This window comes from Dasypus novemcinctus, chromosome 17, assembly GCF_030445035.2.
Source record: "Dasypus novemcinctus isolate mDasNov1 chromosome 17, mDasNov1.1.hap2, whole genome shotgun sequence".
In the NCBI taxonomy this organism is placed as follows: Eukaryota; Metazoa; Chordata; class Mammalia; order Cingulata; family Dasypodidae; genus Dasypus; species Dasypus novemcinctus.
The window spans coordinates 29,310,235-29,320,674 of NC_080689.1; positions in this window are offsets into that span (position 1 = coordinate 29,310,235).

Genomic DNA, 10,440 nt, shown 5'->3' on the forward strand with positions numbered 1-10,440 from the left:
AAAGAGTTGTCCCACCATCAGTGTAATCTAATTTTAGAACTTTTCCATCAGCTCCCAAAAGAAACTCTGTACCACTGGCAGTCACTCCCCATTTCCCCCTTCCAAACCCCTTGGTAACCACTAATATACTTTCCCATCTCTATAAATTTTGCTACTCTGGATATTTCATATAAAAGGAATCCTAATACACGTGGCCTTTTAAGAACAGGCTTATTTCACTTCACATAATGCTTTCAAGCCTCATCCAAGCTGTGGAATCTATCAAATCTTCATTACTTTTTCTTGTTGAATAATACTCCATTGTATGGCTATAGCCCATTTTATTTTCCCATTCATTAGCTGATGGACATTTGGGTTATTTACACTTTTTGGCTACTATGAATGAAGTTGCTAGAACATTTGTGTACAAGTTTTTGTGTGGACATATCTTTCCAATAATACATGATAAATACTTAGGCTTAGAGTTGCTGAGTCATATAATGCTATGTTTAACATTTTGAGGAACCCTTGAACAAATGGTTTTCCAAAGCAGCTGCTTATATGAATGTATGAGGTTTCCAATATCTCCACATCCTTTCCAAAACTTTCTGTCTTTTTCATTATAGGCAAACTTGAGATTTTGATTTGTATTTCCATAATGGTTAACAATGCTAAGCATCTTTTCCTTAGCTCCATTTCTCAAAATAGCCAACCCATGGTCCTGGTGGGCACCAGCAAGTCTTCCCTGCCTGGATAACAGATAAGCCAAAACCCCCACCCCCATCCCCCAATTCAACAGGATGTACTAATCTCAAAACCAACCATGAGAATATCAAGAGATTATCAGACATCCTGCTTAACATTCCAACACGTCCATCTTCCCTTCCCCAAGACTTCCTCCCAACAGGGCAAAAGTCAGTGATTTTCCACCCCATATCTGCATGCCACATCTGCACGTCCTAAATCCGTCCAAGTACGCCAGCTCAAAAGAAGCACTCCCAACCTGGGCGTGCTTCAGGTCCCCATCATGCTGGTGATCTAATAAACTTCTCTGCTTGAATTTTTGTCTGTCTTTGAGCATCATTGAACTGGGACCTAGAATTTTGGTGCTTAAACTGAAGCCCCCATCATCTCCATTGCTGAAGTCAGAACCAGGGTAATCATAAGGGTAGCAGGTAAGCCCATTTCCTTTTTATTAAACATGAGGGCCACTTATTGAGTTTTACCAGAACATGCCAGAGCTATAGTCCATTCCTCAATCTCTATTGTGGGGGTTAATGACCAGGTACTGAATCCTTTCCAAACACAATGCTAACATGCCTCATTGGAACAGTTTCCGTCACACACTCATTCCTAAACATACCCACCTGCCCCCCTACTTTGATAGGACGAGATCTGTTAGCCAAGCTGCAAGCAACTATTTATTTTCCTGCTCTCAGTACACCTATAGAACGCTTTTCCTCCTATATACACACCCTCCCCACCCTCAAATCTCTCCCCAATCCTTAAAGAGCAGGTAAACCCAATAGTCTGGGACACAGAATACCCCTCAAATGCTAAACATCATAATCCTATTAAAGTCACCCTTTTAAAACATGAACACTTTCTGAACAAACCTCATTGTCCTCTTTCCCCCCCTAGCAATACTTAGGTGACAGCCCATCATTAACTGACTCCTTTCTGCAGGCCTTTTATGGCCAACCAGTTCACCAACCAACACTCCCATATTAGCCATAAAGAAACCCAATTGCACTTATCATTTAGTTCAGGACCTACAAGGGGTTAATGATGCAACTCAGTCTCTCACTCCCATTGTTCCCCATATATTATGCTTTCCCAAATACCCTCCAACACCTCTCACTTTACAGTCCTGGACTTTAAAGGTGCCTTCTTCACTATCCCTCTTGATCGCTCCTCCCAGAATCTATTCATCTTTACCTGGACAAACCCAACTACCAAAGTTTCCCACAACTCACGTAGATGGTCCTTCCTCAGGGTTTCTGCGACAGTCACCATTTATTTGGTCAGGCTTTAGCCCATGATCTCTAGACCCTGTCGCTAAACCCCAGCATTCTCTTACAATACATTAATGACCTCCCCCTAGGCAGCTCCTCACTGGAATTTTCCATCAAACATACCATCCCTCTTCTCAACTTTCTCGCAAACAAAGGGTATGGAGTTTCCCCTGATAAGGGCCAGGTTTTCACCCCATGAGATCACTTATCTCGGACTACACTTAACCCCTACTCACAAAGGTCTAACTCAGGAATGGAAAAAACTTATCTCTGAAACCCCCCTGCCCACAACTAAGTCTGAATTACTATCCTTTCTAGAGCTTGTCAACTTCTTCCATCTCTGGGTACCTAATTTTGGCCTTATTGCCAAACCCCTCTTTTATGCAAAGCAGACAACCTCCAGGAACTAATAAGCCAACACGTATCAATCAAAACTCCATTTAAACAACTACAGAGGTCCCTGTACACTGCACCAGCCTTAGCTTTGCCAAATCCAGGCAAGCCTTTCCATTTATACATAGACTCTAGGGGAGGGTATGCTTTAGGACTCCTAACCCAAAAGTATGGATCTGCCCCTGCACGTTGCATCCTTCTCAAAACAGCTAGACGGGACTATCACAGGGTGGCTTCACTGTCTTTAAACTTTAGCAGCCCCTACCATACTTGTTCAGGAAACTATAAAATTGGTACCCTTCCAAACCAACCAGGTATAACTCTATCTTCCCTACTATCCCACCAAGCTATTTCATTCATCTCTAATACTCACCTACAAACCATACATGCAACCCTACTCCAAAACCCAAACGTTACTTTGCACCCATGTGCCTCCCTTAATCCCACTACCCTACTCCCCATACCTAATACTAACATGAGAGGAAAAAAACCCAGAACATGACTGCTTAAAAATACTTGATCACTTCATCAACCCATTTCCCAACATCTCAGATCTTCCCCTGCCAGAACCTATTTCAAACTGTTTCATCAGTGGCAGCTCCACCAAAATCAGCAACTCCACACAGGCAGGACATGCAATGCTAACCCTAAGCAGAGTCTTCGAATCGGGTCCATTACCACCAGGCACAACTTCACAACAAGCAGAACTCATGGCCCTCACCAGAGTCCTACTGTAGCCCAAAATCTCACAGTCAGTATACACACTGACTTAAAATACACAAATCATATCAAAAATTCACACGCTCCTCTGTGGAGAGAAAGAAGTTACCTAACCACTAACGGGGTCTTCCATTGTCAATCGCCACCTGATTCTGAAACTCCTTCAGGTTGCCAGCCTGCCACAGCAAGTAGCAATTCTTCACGGCAAAGGGCACCAAAACAGAACAATCCAATTGATCAGGGAAATCACATAGCAGACAAAGAGGCAAAGCTACATGCCACCAAAACCAAAGACCTGTCTTGCACACTCTCGTTGATGTTATTAGCACTGCCCCTCAGTTCCCCAAACTACTCTTTAGAGGAAACGCCTTCTTTACCACAGGTGGGGGGCAAAGATCAAGAAGGTGTGGATTTTTAAAACAACAAGATAGTGCAGCCAAAACAAGTGAAACTAGATATCCTCACTTCCTTACATAACCACTTCCATATCAGCCATAAACTACTGACCCAGCTACTCTCTCACTTCATTGCTCTTCCCAACCTTCACAAAATTGTCAGAAATCTCAGCATACTGCCACATCTGCCAAACAACTTCACCCCAAAACTGCCTCAAAAGCCCCACATTCCTACTCATCAAGCATGCAGACAAACACCCGAGCAGGATCAGCAGATAGTTTTCACCCACATGCCCCCAAATGGGCAAAATACTTGTTAGTCTTCGTTGATACATTTTCAGGCTGGGTGGAAGTCTTCCCTAGCACCTTTGAAAAGGCCGAAGCTGTAACCAAAGCCCTAGTAAGTGTAATCACTCCTTGGTTGGCCTTCCCACATCATTAACATCAGGTCACAGTGCCACCTTCATATCCCAGGCAACCCAAGGGGTATGAGCTGCTCCTAACATTACTTGGTAATCACACATTTCATATCGACCCCAGTCATCAGGCAAAGTAGAATGCATGAACAGCCTAATCAAGATGCACCTCACTCAACTCATGATCCAAACTCGAACCACCTAGATAGATCTTTTACCTGTTGACCTCCTCAAACTCCACTCTGTCCTTCATAAACTCCTCTTCTTCAGCCCCCTTGAGATCATGAACAGTCGACCCTATACATCTTAGGAAATTTTCCCTCTCCCACCTCACTCTTAAACAACTATCTCCCCATTTTAAACCAACCCTGACACATAATTGGACAGCATGTCCAATAAAGTCTACCTCAACTGTCAGTAGAGCCCACATCCCCATGCTTTGCTCCAGGAGAGCGGGTCTATCTAAAAGTCTGACACCCTTAATCTCTCCAACCCCCGTGGACTGGTCCCTATCTAATATTACTAAGTACCCTCACAGCAGCTAAACTGGCCACATCTCATTTTGGATTCACTTTTCCCAACTTAAACCCGCACCACAACCTCCAGAAACCAATTCAACCTACCTTCCTCACTTCCCCAACTCTAAGCAGCAAAGAAACACCTACCACCAACCACTGCAACTGCGAAACTCAAGAGAATTTGGAGCTGTTATTTTGCAAACTTCCAGGTGAGACCAATCTTACTTCAAATCCCTAATATGTCGACAGTCTATTGGGTGGCTATAATTGTTTTCTTTGTACTAACCTTTACCTTCCTTCTTTCTCTGATTCCTTCGGCTATAGCAGAGAGTGCCCCCCTCCCCCCATATTGTGCCCACTCTTCAGCCACTGCTTTATCTGGTGGCACAAAATCGTAAAGCTCATGCTCACAGAGTTCTTCAAAGATTTGTCACTTCTACTCCAAAAATTACAAACTTCCTACCAAATACCCATTTACGTTTTCCAACTGTTGCTGTGCTTCTCGACCTCTGCCTCCAAAAGAGATTTCTTATCATACACCCCTGAGCAAATATATTTCTTCACTTTTATCATTCTCAGAATCGCTCACCAAAATTAAAATGAACTCCCCATTTTCACTCCACAGCTACTCCTCATCCTGTGTACACATGCCCCTCAGAATACCCTACTCCTCCTAGCCAACCAAACAGCTCAAAATCTCAAAATAGCCTTGTCCCAACCCATCCAAGCTACCCAACCCACCCATCCCACCCCCCAGTGGCATGGCACCTGCACGTTAGTCTATGCTGTCTCCTGGACAGGATATACCAATATCTCAGCTCCCCTACCTCCCTTCTATGTCCTTTCATCTCAAAATCTAAATGTGCAATACACATCCCCATAATAATCACTCTTGGGCTCATGGGAACCACTGTAGGAGTCACCTTTTTAGGTCTCTCTCAACACCAATGCCCTCAGTTAGCCACCACCCTCGTGCATAGCAACAGTCCCTAGCCGAAGTAGTCCTACAGAATAGGAAGACACTTAATGCTTTAACAGCCACCAAGGTGGCACTCATGCCTTTCTAGGAAAAGAGTGTTGCTTCTACATCAATCAGTCAGGACAAGTTCAAAGAGTTATCAACAAAATAAAAAAAAAAAAAATCAAAACTTTAAAAATCCCAATTCCGCAGGAGGTTGGGTACCTTGGATTATACCTCATTTCATGTCTTCCCTTTATGGACACAGCCATCTTCGGCCCTTGCCTCTTCAGAACCTTCTGCAATTTCATCCAAAGAACCATGTGCAGCCTGAGACATACATGTACAACGTTTTACTGATGAGACAACTCACCTGCACGCCCCTAATTCCAAATTCTCAAGAACCCCGCACCTACGCCAAGCCAGAGAGAGAGTGGCACCATCCCCCACAACGTCCCACAACAGCAGGAAGTAGCCAGACAATCATCGCCCACATTCCTGCTCTCCCTCACCATATCAAAAAGAGTTGGGAATGTTAGCCCCATTTGACAAAGTAGCCCACCCGGGACATAGCCCACCCATGACCCCGGTTGGCGCAGGTCTCCCCTGCCAGGATGAGAGAGCTCGAAACCCCGCCCCTAATTCAACAGGATGTACTAACCTCAAAACCAACCATGAGAATATCACGAGATTATCAAACATCTTGTTTAACCTTGCGACACGCCCATTTCCCCTTCCCCGAAACCTCCCAACAGGGCAAAAGTCAGTAATCTTCTACCCGACGTCCGTGCTCCAGGTCGAAAGAATCTTTCCTAACTTGGGCGGGTGGGTTGAAGTCTCACTTTAGGTCCCCACCATGCCAAAGATCTCGTAAACTACTCTGCTTCAACTTTGGTCTGTCTCTAAGCCACACTGAACCAGGACCTAATACTTTTCATGTGTTTATTAACCATTTGTATATATTCTTTGGGGAAATGTCGCTTTATATCATTGTCCCTTTTTAACTGGGTAATTTCTCTTTTTATTATTGAATTGTAAGAATTCTTTAAATATTCTGGATACAAGTCTATTGTCAGATATATGATTTGCAAATATTTTCTCCCATGACATGGATGGTCTTTTCACTTTTTTGATTATCTCATTTGCAACACAAAACTGTGAAATTTTGATGAAGTCCAATTTATGTTTTTTTTTCCTATTGTCATTTGTGCTTTTGGTGTCTGATCTAAGAAACCATTTCCTAATCCATGGCATGAATATTTACTCCTATGTATTCTTCTACAAGTTTTATACTTTCATAGAATTGTCAGAACTTTGTGTGAATTGTCCATCTCCTCATTTCTAACTGCTGACAAGTAATTTACCTCCCTTTATATTTTAATGCTTTGGGGACAAAATAAAACAAGACTTCCTGTTGGATTCAATCTTAAGTCAACAAGTTTGAGATTTTTGTATCGTCTATGAAAGAGAAGTGGACAAGTTCTTACCTACTTACCTACTAGCTGTTAGTGATTTAGTTATTTTTATAAATAATTTGAAGCCACATGATATTTTAAAAAAGATTTTCCTCTTTTGAATTTGAGAATATGGAAAACACTAATGGAATCTTGTAATTACCATGATTTCTCATGATCAAAAATCAAAAAACAAAATATGAAAAACTTACATTACTTACTCTTTCCAATGGAGTTTCCAAACTTCAAGGATTGAAAAATTAGACAAAGAAAGATTACCAATAAATGTAGAAATAATTCATTTAATGCATTGATGTCATTAGTATATTACTGTTCACTGTAAGCCATTTAAACTGATACTGGCATTCTATCACACCAGCTAACACTCAAAATGGACATTCACAGTACTTCTAAAAGACTTTAGACATTTACTGAATAAAAAGCCCATATTTTCTAAGCAGTGGGAATCCCTGAATGGGTATAAAATTGTGTTTTATGTGTCAGTATGTTAGGTTTATGTGTGTTTGTCTTTATTTTTTCTGAATAAGCTGTGAAAATGAGTAACATTCAGCTGTTAATCAATATCTCCTGAAAATAGGAAGAAAGAAAAAAGGAATCTGAATTAGCTGCTGTTGTTAATAAAATTATTGGGGTTTTCTTCATCATAAATTAAAAATGTTTTTAATGTAAAAATGTATTAAGTTAATGGACTTACTGTTTTACAGCCCTTGTATTAAAGAAACTCTGTCATGGCTGTCTTGGAAATGATAATCATTGCTGTTTTAATATTTTCAAACTGGGGAAATGTATAACATACAAAGCTGTCCACATGTCAATTTATATCACCAATGAAATGAAGAAAATCAAATGCATTAGAGGTTTGAACAAAGGCTATGACCTAATTTAATATCCTGCTAGAGGTGTAGAGTTGACACTATATACTCACGTATTAAAGTTTTCTCTGACTTCTAAGAATCTATGCCACTAAAATCACCTGTCCAGAAGAGAATGTTGCAATTTTTGATGGTCATATACTCTTCAATAGTAATATACTATGGTGATACCCTAAAAGATATGTCCATGTTCTAAATTCTTGGAACCTGTGAAAGTTGACTTACTTGGGAAAAGGCTCTTCGAAGATGTAGTTAAATTAAGTATCTTAAGATTAAGAGACCACCCTGGATTATCCGGGTGGGAATTAAATCCAATGACAAGGGTATTTATTAGAGACACACAGAAGAAAAGACAGACACAGGAGAAGGTGATTTGAAGACAGATGCAGAGAATGCAGCTAACCCAAGGAAACGTGCAATTGGAAGAAGTTAGAAAAGGCATGGAACAGATTTCCCCCCGGAGCTTCTGTAGTGAGTGCGGCTCCACCAACACCTTGATTTAGGACTTCTGACCTCCAGGACTGTGGGAGAATTAATTTCTCTTGTTTTAAACTACAAAGTTTGTGGTAATTTGGAGGTCCCAGGAATGTAATAGAGCCTGATAGTCATATTTCCTCATTCCCACATTTTCCACTCTATGTATTTCCTCCAAACACAAAAAAGTATTAATAAAATAAAAAGTGAAACAAAAGTAAAAATAATGCTTTCTTAATTGCAACATTGTATATTGGATCCTGGTGCTATAAAGGACATTACTGGTAAAACAGGAGAATTCCAAATAAAGTCTGTGGCTTAGCTAATACTATCATACCAATGTTAATATACTAGTATCACTAAAATTGGGTGAAATCATAAACAGAGAAATGTTAATAAATACCTTCTCTTCCATAAAATATTGTTGGAAGATCCAGAGTAAATAATAAGTAAAATAAGAATAGACTTTAAGAAAAATTAAATTATGCTATATGACAGTTTTGGTATATAATAATTAGAAATAGTGATATTCTGAATATGGATCAATTTATGATGTTCACTAGATTTCTTTACATGATCCATTATGGGAATGATTTGCTTTATGAACTACTGAATACAATATGTAATGTGGAAAATCTATACCTATGGGAAAATTTTTTTTAAATTTAAAAAATTAAAAAAACATGACAGGCAGTTGTTTTAATGGGGTTTAAAATAAAACCCTAAGGTAAGGTGACAAATATAGCATCCCATGAAAAAGTCATTCACTGAATAATTCTTAGCCAATATTGCAGAAAATAATTTTAAGTCAGGAATACATAAAACTCTGTAGGATATAACCATTTAGATAACTTTATAAAAACAAGATCTTTCAAATTGGAATTGTTATACTAGCATTCAACATGATGGAAAAAGACAATGAATATCTCCTATATCCACAGAAGTATATTGGTTCTATCAAGGTAGAGCACTGAGTGGAATGATAAAACTGAAGAGGAGTCTAACATTTGAATTTACAAAGAAGAAAGAATTCCAAATTCAGATTTTTCTGTGATCTCAAGTAGATATGTTAGGCTACACAGCAGATACATTTGACAAAATAAATACATTAATCTTTTCCTTCAACATAACAGATTTTTCAATAATGAATTTTAAAAAGTACTATTGGTTTCTACTTCTGCTAAGAATGGTGTAAAATTCTATCACACTATTTTGGCTTAAAAATATGTATATAATTTGTAGTCATAATGCAAAAATAAGCCAACTGAAGCACTCTAATGTGAATTCCCATTGTTGTGGCTTTTCATCTGAGGGCAATTGCAGTAGGCGCAATGTGCAAGCTGGCAGGATCGCTGATGGAAAAACTGTAGCTAGGGATGTCACAGGTTCAGAGGAGAGTGCAGCAATCAAAGAAAAGAGAAAGAAGTGATTTCCAAAATATACATCTCTCAATGGTCCCAGAATCAATCCTGTAAAGTATAGATTCAAAGTAGCTCAGCTAAAGACCAAAGAGCTGAACTAGACTGGAGCTATTACCAAAAAAAAAAAAATTGCAATTCAAGTCCAAACAAGGTAATTGCCTGCTAAAACAAAAGAAATAACACTCATTTGAGATGAATAACAGAATCTATGTTCTCTACCACTTTTTAACCTTATCAGTATCTAGGATATGATGCAAAATTACCCAACATAGAGAAAAATGAAACCCATTCTCAAGAGAAAAGAAAATTACCTGAGGTCAAGCTCAAGATGAATCAGATGATGTTGGAAGTGGGAGAAAAGGGTTTGAAATTGGCTCATATAACTTGCCTCAATTTAAAAAAGGTTAAGTGTACGCTTACAGAGCTAAAGGATGGAAATTATTGGCAGGTAAACAACAATGATAAAGAACTAAATGGAACTTTGAGAATCAAAATTATAGTATATTAAATAAAATTTCCTAGATAACTGAATATCTGAATGTAGATGACAGAAGAAAAAGTAAACTTGAATACAGATAGAAAATCATTCAATATGAAGAACAATGAGAAACAGGATAGAAAAATGTGAACAGAACTTCAGGGGTCTATTAGATAATACTTTTATATAATTGTGTTCCTTGAAGGTAAAGAGTGAAGGAGCACAAAATTCTAAAGAAATGATACCAAAACTTTCCTAAATTTGATGAAAGGCAAAAATTTAGATACAGGATACTATACTAAAACCTAGCACAATTACTAAAAACC